General features: G+C 46.1%; 1 protein-coding gene across 3 annotated transcripts in view; it reads left to right on the top strand.

The window, feature by feature from the left end:
* The window catches only part of TPMT (thiopurine S-methyltransferase), a 101952-nt gene that overhangs the window by 59625 nt on the left and 24674 nt on the right, over positions 1–17653 (top strand). The window contains exon 1 of one of the 3 annotated variants that reach the window (XM_088475841.1): positions 12569–12958. The exons of the other annotated variants lie outside the window; for them this stretch is intronic. The gene's annotated coding sequence lies outside the window, so the exon portion shown is untranslated. Of the gene's footprint in view, positions 1–12568; positions 12959–17653 lie in introns of those variants that run through there. 3 annotated transcript variants of the gene reach the window in all.

Below are 17653 nucleotides of genomic sequence, written 5' to 3'. Positions count from 1 at the left end.
TGAAAGAGGGGAGAAACGCATCAAGGTGCCACCTTCTTTCCACTCTCTTGAGACCCATTACCAAGTAGGTGTGCAGTGAGGTATACAAATCTGAAGAGGCATTCTGTGCTAAAGTGTAAATATTACATCAAAAGTCCACCTTCCTACCACGTTAATAACACCTTTTATTATATTGAACTTTACATTTATGGATTCAATTATTTATACACAAGCAAAAGGACCCGGCGCTATCAGTGGTGTATATAAAGGGAGTCTCAAGAATAGCTGCGCACCTATACGAGAAGCTTCGCCTAACTTCTCACAAAAAATGACTGAAATTGTATAAAGTGGCGCTTAATAGACACAAGACAATGCCACAAAACAATATCCTGTTTTATTAAGTATGTCACAATCAATAAAATATAGACCAAAAATAATAATTACACGTGTAAATATAAAACCTCTGATCAAATAAAAAGTCTCATGTTGGGCCTAAAGAGTATCTTTGTTGGCACAGGGGGCCTGATTCAGACCCGGTTGCAAGGGCTGTGTGCTCGCAACATGGTCGATGGTGGGCCAGTGCGCATGCATGAGACCCGGATAGCGACGGGCAATCCGTCGCTCCGGGTCTCGCACCAAAGGGGGAGTGCTGTCGATGTTGAGTGACAGCACACCCCCTTTGGTGGGCGGGCCGGGGGGTTGGCTGCCCAGACGGAGGTGTTCCCATGAGAATGCCTACCGTCTGGGGGCGGCCCCACTGACATCACAAGTAATGTCACTGGGAGAGCTTTCGGCTCTGTTTGAGCCGAAAGATCTCTGGGGCTTGCGTCCACGATACTCTACCACAAAGGTCTCATTGCAAGCCCGATGGTCGTGATGGTCTTGACCATCGCGACCATCATCCTGGCCACTCGCATTAGCTGTGGGTGGCCACCCACAGCAATGCGAGCGGCCGGGAGGCCGCTCCATAAAAAAAACAAAAAGACGCCCTGATTCAGAGCGAGCGCTCTGTCAGAGCATCCAGTTCTGAATCAGGGCCAGAGTTCTGAACACTCGACACTGATGTGTCAAAACAGTGATACTTGGCTTGGTATAGTAACAATTTGGCTCATGTGTAGCCACATAACATAATGATTAGGCAGTCAATGTTGCAACAGTACTGTTGTACTTTCGATGTTAAGAGTTCCAGTGAAAACAAGTAAAAGAATGCATATATATTATATTATGTAACACTAAACTTCCATGTAATCACGGTCCTGGGGAAAGAAAAATAATGTATAGTAGGAGATACCTCTTACAGCTAATGTTGGAGAAATGAATATATAACCATATCCGAGTGATCTGTATTCCAAACACACTGTGTAGCTGTTTGATGCTAGGCTCTGTGTGCTCCAGCAATGAACCGGGCCGTCTGCACTGCAGGACCAATGCCCAGCTCTGTGTTACAAGACCCAGAATTCTCCAGCAATGAACCGGTGTCTGTCGAAGATGTCAAGGGCAATGTCCGCAGCTAAACCAACTCGTGATGGCAGATGTAACAGAAGGGTAGTGGGCGATATATGCTGTCTCCATCCTCACCCTCCGCTGCAGGGACATGCAGCCTTCAATAGCACCGTTCATAGCAGATCAAGCACAGGTGAGGGAGAGTCCCGGGAAGTAGAAGGCTGCGCTTACTCCAATGTAGATATCCAGCGTGTGATACAGAGCAAGCTGATTCCCCGGTCTGGTGAGTATCTGATTACCAAGCTCCTATCTGTGTCCTTTAATGCGTTTCTCCTCACTAGGAGGCTTTTTCACACTGACCTCACACTGAGGTCAGTGTGATATACCCACAGTGTGGGAACATCACCTGATGTGATTTGTGGGAAGGTGAAGTCTGTCATTGAAGTGGGGCGTGAGAACAGGAGGGAGGAGGACACTGCTCCTAGGAGCTTACAATCTAGTGGACGGGGAGACAGGCAGATAACATGAGGCGTGAGCATGTGGATAGGGACCTGAGGGCAGGAAGTAGGCGAGGTAGAGCTGGCTGATGTAGGAGGGTGGAGTAAGCAGCCTGATGAAAGGGTTATGTGGTGGAAGGGTATGCTTTGATGAACAGGTGGGTTTTCAGTGCATGTTCGTAGCTATGCAAAGTTGAGGAGAGCCTGAACGAGCGAGGGAGCTCATTCCAGTGAAGGGGGACTGCACAGGCAAATTCTTGAATTCGAGCGTGAGATGCAGTAACCTGGATAGAGGAGAGACAACGCTCGTTGGCTGACCAGTGGGATCGGGAGGGAGTATGTAAGGAGATGAGGTTGTAGATGTAGGGAGCAGTGGAGTTAGAGAGGGTCTTGTATTTGAGGGTGAGGCGTTTGAAAAGGATTCTGTAGGGGAATGGGAGTCAGTGCAGGTTTTGGCAGAGGGGAGTGGTGAAAGTGGAATGGCGGGAGAGGAAGATAAGTCTAGCTGCAGCATTGAGAACAGATTGGAGGGGAGTGTTTTGGGAACTTGGGAGGCTAGTGAGGAGAAGGTTGGAGTAGTCGAGCCGAGAAATTATTAGTGAGTGAATGATCCTTTTGGTAGCATTGTGGGAGAGGAATGGCCTAATGCGAGCGATGTTGTGTAGCTGGAACCAACAGGTTTGAATGTGAGGGGTGAAGGAGAGGATGGAGTCAAGGGTGACACGCAAGCAGCAAAGTTGGGGAACAGGGGAGATGGTATTGTCAACAGTGATAAAGAGATTGGTGGTGGTGGGAGATAATGGGTTCAGTTTTGTTCATGTTGAGCTTCAGAGAGTATAGAAGGTTCAAATACCTTTATATTCAAATACAATAGTTGCTCAAATAAAATTAACTGTATTTTTAGAAAAAATTATAGTATGCTATAACTACTGTAGATCCTGAAGAGAGAGTTATAGGGGGTATCCACTAAGTGATTTAAACAAGCGATTGCATGATAATGATGTCGTTATCGTGCAATCGCTTGCAAATTGCGCATGCATCGGGCATGTTTTTGACGGAAACGACCCGCGATGCGCGTGCCCGCGGGTCGCTTCCGACATCGTCCGTACATGCAGGTCAACCTGACGATCTCGTCAGGTTCTGCATGTGCAGGGATGAGGGATGTTGTGCCGGGACTGAACGAGTGAACGTTCAGTCTAGGCACATCACTAGCTATACAAACGACAGCACGATTGCAATGTCGCAATCGTGCTGTCGTTTGTATATCGCTAAGTGGATACCCCCCATTAGATAAAGAACCAACTATAATCTTTAAGGGCACATAATCTTAAGAATTTTTTGGCTCCCAGGTTTTTAGACTACAATCCAATACTCTGAAGAGTGCCCCTCAGTGGCTATCTAAACCGAAGGGCTGTTTCACATGTGGACATATGAGATGTATAACCTGTAACTTTATTGGTCACGGCGTTACGAGCTTTACTTCTGGTTTTAGTTCTATCATTTTTCCTATTAAAACATATATTAACTGTGAAAGTACATTTGTAGTTTATGTATTGCAGTGCACGTGCCAACTTCAGTATGTAGGTTGCACTACTAGGTCTTTAAAAACTAGGTTCTTAGAGCACCGTAGGAACATCGTTAATAAGACCACCAAACATAGGAGCTCATTCAGACCTGCACGCAAGTTGCGGTCGCTCGTTGGCAAAAAGGGGCCGGTTATTTAAATGAAGTGCTCGCAAAGCGTCGCGTAAGGAGGCCCACTATGTTTTAGTGAGCTACGGTAAAGTGTGCTCGCAAGTGTATGAAGACGTCCGCTTGCCACTCGCAGCACACGTCATCTCCGGGAACTTAAGGATTAATCGGGACCAACGTGAGCCATCGGAGCTGCTCGCAGCCCTTGGGGTTGCCTTAACCTGCCGCAAGCACAGCGATCAGTGCTGGCTGAAATACATGCAGGTGACGTATACAATGACGCTACTTTGCTAATTATGCACGCCCTTTAATCTGCGTTTTGGCGGCACTCCCCCGTTCACAAGCACCTTCCCCTGTTACCACCCACAAACGGAACTATCTGTCACTCAATGCAGCGACCTGATAGTGGCTTACGAGCAACCAAAATCAGATTGCAACGAATGGCTTGGGCATGTGCACTGCGAATTATAAGCATGCGCAGATGGGCGAAAATCGCTCAGAGCGAGCGATCGCGCCTTAGCGAGCGGGTCTGAATCAGGTCCATAGTGTAGCATGACTTTTTTTTATAAATATGCAGTGGACCCGATTGGTTTGAGATTAATAGGTCTGGAACATAATTCACCAACAGCACGAGGAGGGGACAGATTCAGTAGACTGTGTACATGTTTGGCTTTCTGGATAGGATGCACAACTTGAGGACATTATATCCAGATGTTCTCAATGAAACCATTGAATTGAATTTCTAATTTATATGTAGTGTTCACTCTAGCTCCGGCGGCAGGCAGGGCGCCGGAGCTAGAGAGGGCAACCTGCACGCCTGAAAAGGGGGCATGGTCATGAAAAGGGGCCGTGTCTATAAGACGCGTCCCCTTTTCGTCATACTTGGGGGCGTGCCCGGCGCTTACGGACGTGCCGGGCAGCCCCCAAGCGCTGCAGAAAGGGAGAATAGATGCCGGGTGCATGCGCCCGGCGTCTATTCCCCGGCGGTGACCGGGACACCGCATGTTTCTCCACCCGCGGGACACTGCGTCCCGCGGGTGAGAACGGCACCCGCAGGCTGTGAGGGCAGGGCGCTTTTTGCCCTCCTCCTGGAGGGCAGGGTGCTTTTTGCCCTCCAGAAGGAGGGCAGGGCGCCGTGCCCCGCTAAAACAGCCTAGCAGGAACGCTATATATGTCTACGGTTGGGAACAATTTTGGATATAAACATTATTATTCTTGTATTTATTATTAAAACAAAAATTCTCTTGTGTTTTAGTTTTTATTTCTCTTTCATCCACTAGGGGACACTGGAGTCTCAGAGCAGTGGGGTATAGATGTGGGATAACCGGGAGCTGGCACTTTAATAAATTTGAATAGTAGCTAGCTCCTCACCCTTTGTACCCTCCTACAGGTCAGTCTAAATTTTGTGCCAAGGGAGCTGGTCACATACAAGAGCTCTCTGCTAAAAATCAATGGATCCTCGATCAGCTTGAGGATCAGACAGGCAGCCCACTGTCCCTGCCTGTCTGCTTCATTGGTGCTGCCGAGAGACCTCACCGCTGTTGCATGCAGCACGCGCTGGGGTCTCCAGCTGCAGAGACCATTGTCTCTGGGTGGATAGCCAGACGTGCTGTGTGCAGCGTTCATCACGGTCCCCCATTAGCAAGCCCGCCGCCAGCAGCATTTGGCAGCAGAAGGTTAGTGACTCCTGGCACTCTGATTAGCAGGGTGACCAGGAGGAAATGACAGGCAGGCATTAAAAACACTAAGCAAGAACAGAGGGAGCGGAGCCTAACACAGTTCTGCTTCTGCCTCCCAGCAGCCCCAGTGCTTCCAGGAGGAGGCTGGTGGCTATGTTACAAGCACAGGCTGCTGACACCCAGAGAAAAAGATCTGTCTGCCCAGATTATGCCTGCACAGTGTGGATAGACTTGTGAAAATCAGGTAGGACTGTGTTTACACAGTGATTACAGCATTATATTGTGTTAATAGCACTGGTCTCTGAAGCAGAGCTGGTTGGGCGGGGTTGATAGCCTAATCTCCCTCTACACAGTGTACAGTGAAGTGGTAGAATGTCATCTAAGAGGTCTAAGGCTGCACAAAAATCTTTCTCCTGTAAAAATTGTGCAGAGAAGTTTACACAGGGACTATCATCCAGTTCCCAGTTGTGTGAGAAGTGTGTTTCAGAGACACACACTGCAGCATGGACTGATCCAATGACATCACTCATGTCTCAAATGTCTGCAGAGCTAGAAGGGAGAGAGAGGTTGAAAAATCTCAAAGGTCTGCCTTCTGTGAACCAGACTGGGCGTGGTCTTTAGCCAGGTCTGTAGAAGGGCTCACAAGTGTTATGTCAGCCCAGGTTCCTCCCGTGGCATCGTCCTCTAGTGCTCCTACCAGGAGACATACCGAATCCGCTTATGTGGAATGATCCGGAAGAGGACGACATGCCTGATACGGAGAAAGGGGAGGCACAGGACCCTATAGAGAGGAGGCGGAGCCTGTATATCAGGGAGTAGAGGTGCTGATTGCAGCGATACGCCAGGTGTTACATGTTGAGGACATGGATCCTGTAGAGGTTAGGCCGTCTATCTTTAATAAAAAGCAAAGACTGGCAGCCTCCTTTCCAGTGTCTGAGGAATTGGATGAGATCCTTACCTCAGCGTGGAAACACCCTGATAATAGGTTTTAGATTTCAAAGAAGCTTTTATCATACTATCCCTTTCCTGCAGAAAGCAGGCATTTATGCGAAACACCTCCTTCAGTGGCCCCTTCAGTGTCACGTCTGTCAAAAAAGACAGTGCTCCCTGTTCCAGGGGCAGTGTCTTTAAAGGAGCCTTCTGACAGAAAGTTACAAACTACGTTGAAGTCAATGTACACTGTAGCAGGGGTGTCTCTTCGACCCACATTAGTCAGCTGTTGGGTCAACAAGGCGGTGAAAGCATGGGCTACGCAGCTCGCTGAGGGCCTTAAGACTGGGGCTCCGGCAGAGGATCTGGCTCCTCTAGCGGAACAGATTGCAGAGTCTGCTGCTTTTCTTGGAGAGGCTTCTAAGGATATTTGTAGTCTTTCCTCTAGATCCTCGGCCTTGGCTGTCTCAGCCCGCAGAGCCCTGTAGCTGCGACAATGGCAGGTGGATGCGGAATCCAAGAGAGCCGTGGAAGTGCTTCCATTCACAGGAGAAGCTCCGTTTGGAATGGAAATGGATAAGTGGATATCTCAAGCCACAGGTGGTAAGTCCATTTATCTCCCATCTGCTGCTTTTCTCCCCAGGAAGCCCTTTGCCGGACCATCCTTTTGGTCCTTTCATATTCCAGGGAGATTCAGGGGTCATGGCAGAGGCGCTCCTGCTATCTCCCATGGTCCCAGAGGCAGGGGTAGAGCCACTGCATCCTCCTCCCAGCATGATAAGGCTTCAGTTAAGCCTCCAGCATGACATGCTCCCTTCTCTCTGGGGGACCCCAGGGTGGGAGCTCACCTTTGCAACTTCAAGGAAGTTTGGATCAAGTCTTGCCAGGACGCGTGGGTCCAGGACATCATTACTCAGGGGTTGAAGCTGGATTTTCAGATCCAACCTCCTCATTTTTTCATAACCAGTTTGCCGGCATCTGCAGACAAATGGGTTATACAGGAGGCAATACAAAAGCTACTGTTCTCGAGTAATAGCGCATGTCCCTATCCACCAGCAGGGTCAAGGTTTTTATTCCAGCTTGTTTGTGGTTCCCAAGCCAGACGGCTCGGTGAGACCCATTCTGAACTTGAAACATCTCAAACCTTATTTGCGGACTTTCAAGTTCAAGATGGTGTCCCTGCAATCCGTCATTGCAGGGCTAGAGAGGGGCAACTTTCTCGTATCCTTAGACATAAAGGATGCTTATCTCTTCATTCCCATTTGGCCTCCTCATCAGGCATTCCTTCGGTTTGCAGTGCGGGCCTCTCATTTTCAATTCCAGGCCTTACCTTTCGGTCTTTCATCAGCACCAAGAGTATTCACGAAGGTCATGGCAGTAATGATGGCCCTTCTTCGGATACAAGGGGTTACTATCGTCCCTTACTTGGACGGCCTACTCCTCAAGGCTCCGTCAGTCTCTCAATTACTGCAGGACATCCGGGTAACATAGAGTCTGCTGTTGCAACACGGATGGATCCTGAATTACCAAAAATCTCATCTGCACAGCGTGTGCCTTTCCTAGGGATGATTTTGGACACAGTGGAGCAGAAGGTATTTCTGCCGCAGGAAAAAGTCCCCTCCATCCAACACATGGTACGATTGATACTGCGTCATCGCAGGGTGTCAGTGCACCTGTGTATTCGCCTTCTGGGAAAGATGGTTGCGTCTTTCGAGTCCATCAAATACAGAGGTTCCATGCCCGTCCATTCCAACTGGACCGCCTCTCTGAGTGGTCAGGGTCCCACCTCTTCCTTCACCAGTGAGTTCAACTGTCACCCAGGACTCGGACATCTCTCCTTTGGTGGCTGAATTCCTCTCACCTTTTGGCAGGCAAGAGGTTTGCATTGTGGGAATGGATTCACCTCACCACAGACGCCAGTCTGAGAGGATGAGGGGCAGTGACTCAGGGAAGATACTTTCAGGGCCATTGGACTCGGCTGGAGGCAGTACTGCCCATAAACATTCTGGAGCTAAGGGCCGTGTTCTATACTCTTCAGGTGGCACATCCTCTGTTGAAGGGCCAGGCCATCAGAGTGCAATACGAAAATGCCACGGATGTGGCGTACATCAACAAACAGGGTGGTACCAAGAGTCGGTCCGCCATGAGGGAGGTAAGCCACATTCTTCTTCTGGGCAGAGGAATATGCGGTAGCAATATCCGCAATTTTCATACCAGGGGTAGAAAATTGTGAGTCCGATTACCTCAGTCGACAGGACATTCATCCGGAAGAGTGGATGCTCAATCCGCAGGTCTTCCAACAACTGATTCAGCATTGGGGTCAGCATTGGGGTCTCCCTCAGGTAGATCTTACGTTACTGCTCCAGGACAAGAGATCCACAGGCAGTGGCGGTGGATGCTCTAACAGCTCCTTGGTGGTTTCAGTTTGTCTACCTGTTTCCACAACTCCCACTCCCTCCTCGTCTGCTGCAAAGAATCAAATGAGAAGGGGTAAAGGTTCTGTTGGTGTCTCCAGACTGGCCCAGACGGGCATGGTATTCCATCCTACGTCTTCTACTGATAGATGACCCGTGGCCTCTTCCTCTGCAAGAAGATCTACTGCAACAGGGTCCATTTATTTATCAGGACTTAAGGCGGCTTCATTTGATGGCGTGGCTGTAGATACGGCTATCTTAAGAAAGAAGGGTATCCCTTCCAGGGTGATTCCTACTATGTTAAGGTCTAGAAAGGAAGTTACCTCTAAGCACTGTCATCGCATATGGAAGGCATATGTCGCTTGGTGTGAACGCAAGGGTGCCAGGCTGCTTCTTTTTCTACAGGCTGGTTTATCAGCAGGTCTTCGTCTGGGATCTTTAAAAGTTCAAGTATCGGCTTTGTCGATTTTCTTTCAAAAGCGACTAGCATTATTACCAGATGTCCAGACTTTTCTACAAGTGGTTGACAGATTACAACCTCCGTTTGTACCTCCTACGGCCCCATGGGATTTGGATTTGGTCCTCCTTTTTTTTCTCCAGTCTTCCCTATTTGAACCTTTACAAACAGTGGAATTAAAATTTTTATTATGGAAAATGGTTCTCCTGTTGGCGCGTGCCTCTGCTAGGCATGTGTCTGAGCTAGGGGCGCTTTCTTGTAGTCTGCCTACCTAATTTTTCATGAGGATAGGGCTGAGCTACATATGCAGTTACCCTTTTTGCCTAAGGTAGTTTCTGCGTTTCACATCAACCAACCGATCGTAGTTCCAGTGTTTAAAGAGGATTCTTCGGCTTCCAGATCCCTAGATGTTGTCCGGGCTCTTCGGAGTTATGTTGATAGGACAGCATCCCTCCGGAAGTCGGATACGCTGTTTGTCCGATATGATATGGCGCGGCCAGGCTGGGCGGCTTCTAAGGCTACTATTTGTAGATGGATTCATCTGACAATCAGACAAGCCTATCTGACTGCATTCCTTCGTGGGCGGCTGCCCACGGTGTTTTCCTAACCAAGCTTTGTCGAGCGGCCACTTGGTCGGGCCGGCATACTTTTACAAAGTTTTATGGTTATGACACGTTTGTGGCTTCTGCTTCCCAGTATGGCCGTGCTGTTTTGCAGGGTTTTCAGCACTCTCCCACCCGGGATGTGAGCTCTGGGATGTCCCCACTGTACTGAGACTCCAGTGTCCCCTAGTGGATGAAGGAGAAAACAGATTTTGGTACTTACCGTTAAATCCCTTTCTCCGATTCCACAGGGGACACTGGACGCCCACCCGGCGCTGTTCCACCTGCATTTGTTATTGTTCTGCCAGGTTTGGACAGTCAAGTTTTTCTTCAAGGTCTGCTTGATTTGTTTGCATATTTGCTTGTTGCTTATGTATGTTCTAGTCCTCTTCTCCTCTGTTATTCTATTTTCAGCTCTCCTTGGGCACAGTTTATTTAGACTGACCTGTAGGGGGGTATAGAGGGGGAGGAGTTAGCTACTATTCAAATTTATTAAAGTGCCAGCTCCTGGTTTCCCACATCTATGCCCCACTTTACTGAGACTCCAGTGTCCCCTGTGGAATCGGAGAAGGGGATTTAACGGTAAGTACCAAAATCCTGTTTTTTATTTATTTATAATATATTTTTGTTTTTTATTTACATATGTTTTATTATTATACCTAATGTGATAACTTGGGGGTTTTAGTTCGGTAGATTAGGGCCAGTGGTGCTGTGATTAGTCCACACATTGCGTTCCAGTAAAACTAAATGAAAATGGTGCTTTACTTCCGGAATGGAAACCAGTAAACAGAAATAGTAAATAATAAACAACCTAGCCCTCTCTTAGGGCAATAGCTCACTTGAACCCTCTCTATAGAATCAGATAATCTGCATGAAAGTCTTGCACAGTCTCTGAGATTGGTGGTCCTTCCTGGTGGTCCTTCCTGCCACATGCAGGACTGGACACTGGCCTTCTGGCCTGGTATAGCTTTCTTGTTGGCTGCCGCTTCTCACATGGACAGTGTCAGAGGTATAGGGATCTCCCTGCCTCCTTGCAAGTATGATCCCGACCACCTGGTCTGCTTCACTCACACTGCAGCCACACCTGGACTGTCTGACTGTGTCCACCACTTAGGCATCTTCCCACAATGCTTTTCTACTCAGGACAGATCTGTCCTGCCCCACACAGAACTTGCTGCTCACCAGCACCACATCTGGTGATACTGCCACACTAAGTTAGAATGTTAGAATATTGGAACTAGAAATATGTTGGATCGTCCTAGGATTACTATTTTTGAATATATGATTGGGCTTTATAGGATCTGTGGTTCTATGTTATTTAAGGTCTCGGATATCTCTCTTACAACTTTATAGTCACATAAATGTATTATTTTTTGGTTATATATAGTTGTATTTTATCATATATTTATTTTTAAATTATGGATAAAGGGGGTGTGGCCTGGCAGCCATTCGAGGAGGACATGTGGTTTCAGGACTCCTGGCCTTTCTGAATTATATCCTCTATATTCCTCCCTTGCCTGGCTCCTGAGATCTTGCCAGTGCCCTACCTGAGTTTCTTATCAGGCACATAGCAGGCAGTGATGATTACAGAGCTTGGGGAAGCTTCCTGCCTCTCTTAAGATTGAGGCCTACTGTTCTCATTGGAGCCAGGACCTGGATTTTTGCAGAGACCCAGGCACCCTTTGCTGTGATCCCTGACTCCCCAGCTGCCTGGAATCACTCAGAAGTGAAGACCCTGCACTTAACTTGCAGCTGCTGGCACTATTCCTGCTTTGGATCCTATGAACTGGGTCTAGAGGAGCCGATCTCCGGAGACAGTGGCTGTGGCCATCTTTAATTTATTCACTGCACTTCAGACGGAGATCTAACAGTTCTTATTTTTATCACTTGAGCTCCCTCTTGTGGATTTTTGCTGTAATTGCGGGACATATTTAAAACCTCAGAGCATACTTCTATTATAGGTACAAGAGCACTCAAGCTCCTCCGACTCGCCCCAAAATGCGACTAGCTCTTATGCTCTAACACTGGCCGGGTACATGGCAGCCTAGGCCACTTCTCACTGGGGAATGTGACCAGCAGTCGCCTCACCATTGTCTAAGTACATATCTCATAATTTTAAGAAGAGTGTATAACTTATTTTTATTTATCTATTTTTGTCCTAACATCTAATTTACGGTGAGCCATGGGGAAAATGAAAAAGCATTCTGGTGAAAAGGACGCCTGAACTCCCTCTACTCCTTCCAGATCAGACCTGCGACAATTCCTTAAGCCGACAGTCCCATCACCGCTCAGTGATGACTCCTGCTCCTTGCCTTCCCCAAGCCAGAACCTGCGGCTGAATCTGACTCTCGTGCTGCTTCCTCCCAGACCATCCAAACCCCTGATGGAAATGATCTTTCACAAATACTCCGATTCTTGCACTCTATGCCTACCCATCAAGAGTTTACCTCTGTAGAGCGTAATCTTCATACCACTATCTATTCAGAACTAGCGGAAATAAAAGCAGACATTTCACACCTGGGCGAGAGGGTCTCTCAATGTGAGGAATTTCGGGACACCTCAATGGATGCTTATAATGGTCTACGTGAAGTGGTGGTCCGCCAGTTATCTTTGATCACTGCCATGTCCCAGCGTTTGGAGGACCTGGACAACAGCGGCAGGCTCAACAATCTTAGGATTCGGGGTTTTATCGGAAGATATCCCTGCGAATAGTCTGATTATCTCAAAAGAATCTTTAACGATATCCTGGGTAGGGATGCAGAATCTTCAATTGCCTTTGATAGGGCACACAGGGCGCTAAGGCCTCGAAGTGCAGTGGGAGACCAGCCGGGAGACATTATATGTCGCCTACATTATTTTACACAGAAGGAGGAGATTGTACGCAAGGTCCATAATCAAGACTCCATCGAGATAGATGGGCAGAGGATCCAGATTTTCCAAGATCTGTCGTGGTCTACTCTCCAGAACCGCAGAGCCCTCAGACCTCTTACGGTGGAACTAATTAATCTCAATTTGCGCTATAGATGGGGCTTCCCTTTCAGTCTACATGTCGGGTGACATGAATTTCTTTTGGTCTGCTTTGCCTTGTTAATCCCATGGACCTGGGTTTAGCCAGCCTACATATTAAAGGGACTTTTTTGGATAGTCATCTGTTTTACGGAATTATCACACTGTTTGCCATCTGCCTTCTTTACTGTTAGAGATTGTTATATCTCCCCTTTCAACTGTGAACTTACTGCCTGGACTCGTGCTATCCAGAGCTTCTGTGAGTATGGCTCACTTTTGTGCCTTTCATGTTTGATATGTTTTCCCCATGTTCTTTCGGTCTATATATTTTGACAGATTCTCTACACTCTTTTTTTATTTTCCATGTTTTAATGTTCTATTGATGTGTTTTTGGAAGTATTATGTCTTAGGTCTACCTTAGATTTTATAATATTTTGAGACTGTAAATGCTTCGGTAGTTCTCTGCACTGTTAGTTTACTGTGTTTTTCTATTTTTGGCGGCTGCTGTCGCTGACCCCAGGTGTCCCCCCACACCGCATATGCTTGTCCTTATGCCAGGTTGTGTACGTCACACCCATGCTGCTAAGGAGCGGTTATTCAATGTTCTCCATTATTGTTACCTATTTGTGTCTTTTGTTTTTTTTTCCTTTTCTTGTTTTATTTATTTGCATTTTTTTTTTCCCTTCCCATGCCCCTTCCCCCCACCCAAGATCATTATTAGTATATGATGGCGACCAGTTGTAGGAATACAACCCTTAGGGTTGTTTCAATAAATGCAAGAGGGCTAAATATCCCTGAAAAACTATCTAAGGCACTGCGTGAATTATATGCCCTTAAGGCTGATGTGGCTCCTTCTTTGAAAGGACGCAATTTTCCTAATACTTTTTATAGTAATAATAGGGAGGGTAAAACCCTAGGAGTAGCAATTTTATTTGATCGTCGTCTCCCCTTCACAGCCCTGGAGCGCTTTTCTATAGTTGATGGTCGGGCATTATTAGTTAAGGGCACTCTCCGTGGTCAGATTTACACCTTTGCATGTCTCTACACGCCTAATACCAACCAACCCTCATTCCTAAAAACAGTGTTAGACAGTATTGATGCCTTGAAAGAGGGGATCCTTATTCTAGGGGGCGATTTGAATTGGACACTTCATCCTGATGTGGATACTTCCATTTCCTCCCGTAGTCGCCCCACTAAACCATACCAAAGTGTTAGACACACACTACATGAGCACCAGCTGATCAATGCGTGGCGCTTACAACACCCTACTGACCGAGACTATACATTTTTCTCTTCTCCTCACAACTCTTATTCTAGATTGGACTATTTTTTTTTGCCCCATAGGTTCTTACATCTCTTACAAGTTACAACATACTTCTATTGAACCAATGACTTGGTCTGACCATGCCCCGATCACTCTTGCACTTTCTACCAGTCTTCTTCCTCCTAAACCTTGCACTTGGTGCTTAAATGAAAGCCTTCTTTCGGATGCTCATTGTAAACCTCAGTTGGACCAGACTCTCATGGACTATTTTGAACTAAATGACACTCCTGTGGTTTCCAGCCTTACTGTTTGGGAGGCTCACAAATGTGTTTTGAGGGGGAAACTGATCCAACTGGGTTCTTATATTAAAAAACAACGAGAGGGTCGTAAGCTGCACTTGCTCCAGCAAATTAGATTGTTTGAATTAAAACACTCAGTTGCAGATCAGAAAGCTTTATCCTTGGCCCGATCTGAAGTCAATAAACTATTGAATGAAGTGGTGAAAAAAGATTTTCATTTATGTAAAAATCGTTATTTTCAATGGGGCAATAAACCAGGTAAATTATTGGCACGGGCCTTGCGGGCTCAGAGAGCGGTATCTTTTATAGAGGTGGTCAAGGATGGGACTGGTAGAGATTGTAGATTGACCCTCGATATTGCATCAGCATTTCAGTCTTACTATTCGAAGCTGTATAGTCTTTCGTCCTTGGGCTCTCCCGCAGAGGTTGCTGCTTTTCAGGAGACTGTATCTAATTATCTCCGGAAGGTTAGTTTCCCCTCTACGACGAGGATAGAGATTGGTTAGACAGCCCATTCACATTGAACGAATTGGAATAAGCTCTAAAAAACACCCCTATTGGTAAAAGCCCGGGCCCCGATGGCTATACGGTTTCGTATTATAAAATGTTTAAGACCACTCTTTTACCCAAGATGTTGTTGGCTTTTAACTCAGTATCTGATAAGATAGGTTTTTCATCCCAGTCCCTTGAAGCCCATGTTGCGGGTATCCATAAGGACGGTAAGGACCCAGCCCTGTGCTCCAGCTATAGGCCTATCTCCCTACTGAGTACAGATAGTAAACTATTTGCCAAACTCATTGCGAACAGACTGAAGATTCTTCTTCTTGCATTAGTTCATTCAGACCAGGTTGGTTTTGTCCCGGGCCAGGAGGCACGCGACAACACTACAAAGGTAATTGACCTGATGCATCTTGCTGTAACGGAAAAGTCCCCAGCTCTTCTGTTATCCACTGATGAAGGGAAGGCCTTCGACAGAATAAACTGGGATTTCATGAGGCATTTATTGGCACACATGGGGTTGGGTCCTGCCTCCTTGCATAGGATCCTGGCTTTATATTCCACACCTACGGCACGTACTAAGATAAATGGTGCCCTTCCCGACCCAGTGCGGATTTTTAATGGCACTAGACAGGGAAGCCCTCTATCCCCCATTATTTTTGTTTTGTGTATGGAGGCGTTGGCTAGGGCTATCAGATTAAACCCTGACATATCTGGGTTGTTTGTAGATGGGCGTGAATATAAGCTGGCCTTGTTTGCCGATGACCTTCTGGCCGTCCTTACCAACCCCTCTATTTCTGTACCTAACTTAATTTCTGAGTTCCGGGACTTTGGTGCTCTCTCTAATTTCAAAATAAACTACTCTAAATCTATAGCAGTTAACCTTTCACTCCCCCCCCACAGTGGCAGAAGGTTTACAGGCCTCTTTCCCCTTCTGGCATCCCTCAAAGCTTAAATACTATGTACTTTTCAGGAATGTGGGCACAAATGCACAAATCAGGGTGCATGGCAGGACCAGGGCTGAGTTTATGCTGAACCATTGCCATTTTGTGTTTGGTAAATGACCTCCACTGACTTTGACATATTGCTATCTGTCACAATTGGACTTTGGTTTACAGCAGGTAATCTGTGTCGAAGTCAAATAATTGGATGTAGTCGTTTTCAATTAATTTCCTTCAATACTGTTGTCTTTGTCTGAAAATATGCGAATAGCACGCTACAGTATGGAAGGGCGTATTTAATCACAACACATGCGAACACTTCTACACACATGTACACTTACACATTCACTTATAAAATAGTTCACCTTAAAATTGTTCCAACACACAGTCGTGTATAACCAAGGTTAATAGAGTTTATAGTTAAATATAATAATGTTAAATATACTTTAAGGAGATCTAAGGTTCAGGATACAGAGAATATATCATGTTTGGTATCATTCTAATCCCCTATTTATCATCAGAGATCCGTTCCTATCGGCCAAGAGATGACACCTTGCATATGCGAGTTATGGATGATAGGGAATTAACGATCAGAATAGTATTGTGTGTGTGTGATGTAAATAGACCTGTTTGAACTAGCTTTTCGGCAGGAAGATACGTATGCAGCTGTTGCAGAGCTGGCCCTCACCCTTGGAGGGCATCGTTTGAACTGACCTATGTCCTGCATTATACCTGACTGAAAATGGATAAAGAAAGAAATACCAGCACTGCACAAATCACTAAACTCTAATTAGAGTGATCAAATTGGACGGCTTCTAAAAAAGAATTGCATGTGTTTATTAACATCAGCTAGACAATAAACATCTAAAAGGGCACGGAAAATACTGATATAAATATAAAATCAATTGGGAAATAAATGGATCGTGTGGGGCATCCACATATGAGACTATAGGTCTCAATAATAGTCAGTCAAACTCCTTTAGAACAATAAGACCCCTAAATGCAGCAAAATGTTACCAGGTCAGGATCACACAGTTGGTTCAGTCCTTAGCAGTGTTGACCGCAGATGATTGGGCTGATGTAAATCCTCCGGATATTCTGTGTAGCTGCCAGTGACTGGGGATATTCAGTCCAGGGTCATGGATATAAATCCAAATAGAGTCTTGAGTGGTAGATCCAAATAAGTGTCACATAAGCGCTCAACGCGTTTTGCTGGGTATATTGAAGTCCAGCTTCCTCAGGAGCATTTAAAGTGTATTCCCAAATGGTTCTTATATACCTGTTGTAAGTCTGCTAATTGATCACATCTGTATTCAATTATAACTTTTAAACAAAGAAGCCGTGCATTGAAACTCACAGAAACCTTTCTATGACCAAGGCAATCCTACTCAATCAGACAATGTTTAAAATTCTGAGTTAAAACTATGAAAATTCACTAATAAATATTACCTTTTTGGTGAGATCTTTAATAAGCATGATTCACGGTATCCGTCCACGTGATCACTCCTGATCACGCGACCCGGAAGAGCCACAGTCAAAATAATAAAAATAAGTCATTATACCAGACTGACCTGAAGCCTGAACCAATGGAAACATGCCCAATCGTCTCTACTGTTTTCAATGTAACACCAACTATATATAAACTGAGCTCTGGGACTAGCTTACAATACAATACAATTGTTGACCACAGATTTCAGGATTGAATTACTGTATGCTGGATCCAGAGCACCTGTGATTGTAATCAGCTGTACTTATTTTCTTAATTGTTACTCTGCTACCTTTTGCTATTAAAATCGCTTTGTGAGTTGGAACCACACTATTGGAATTGGACAGCAGTCATTATATAGCGACTAAACGGACAAAACAATTTGGGGGCTCTTCAGCGGACTTCACGCTACTGGAAGATTCGCAAAGCCTATGGATTTTGGTTCCTCAACAAAGGGTGGAGACAC

Source organism: Taudactylus pleione, unplaced genomic scaffold (genome assembly GCF_031769625.1).
Source record: "Taudactylus pleione unplaced genomic scaffold, aTauple2 ptg000179l, whole genome shotgun sequence".
NCBI lineage: Eukaryota > Metazoa > Chordata > Amphibia > Anura > Myobatrachidae > Taudactylus > Taudactylus pleione.
This window is presented reverse-complemented; position numbering and strand designations above follow the sequence as displayed.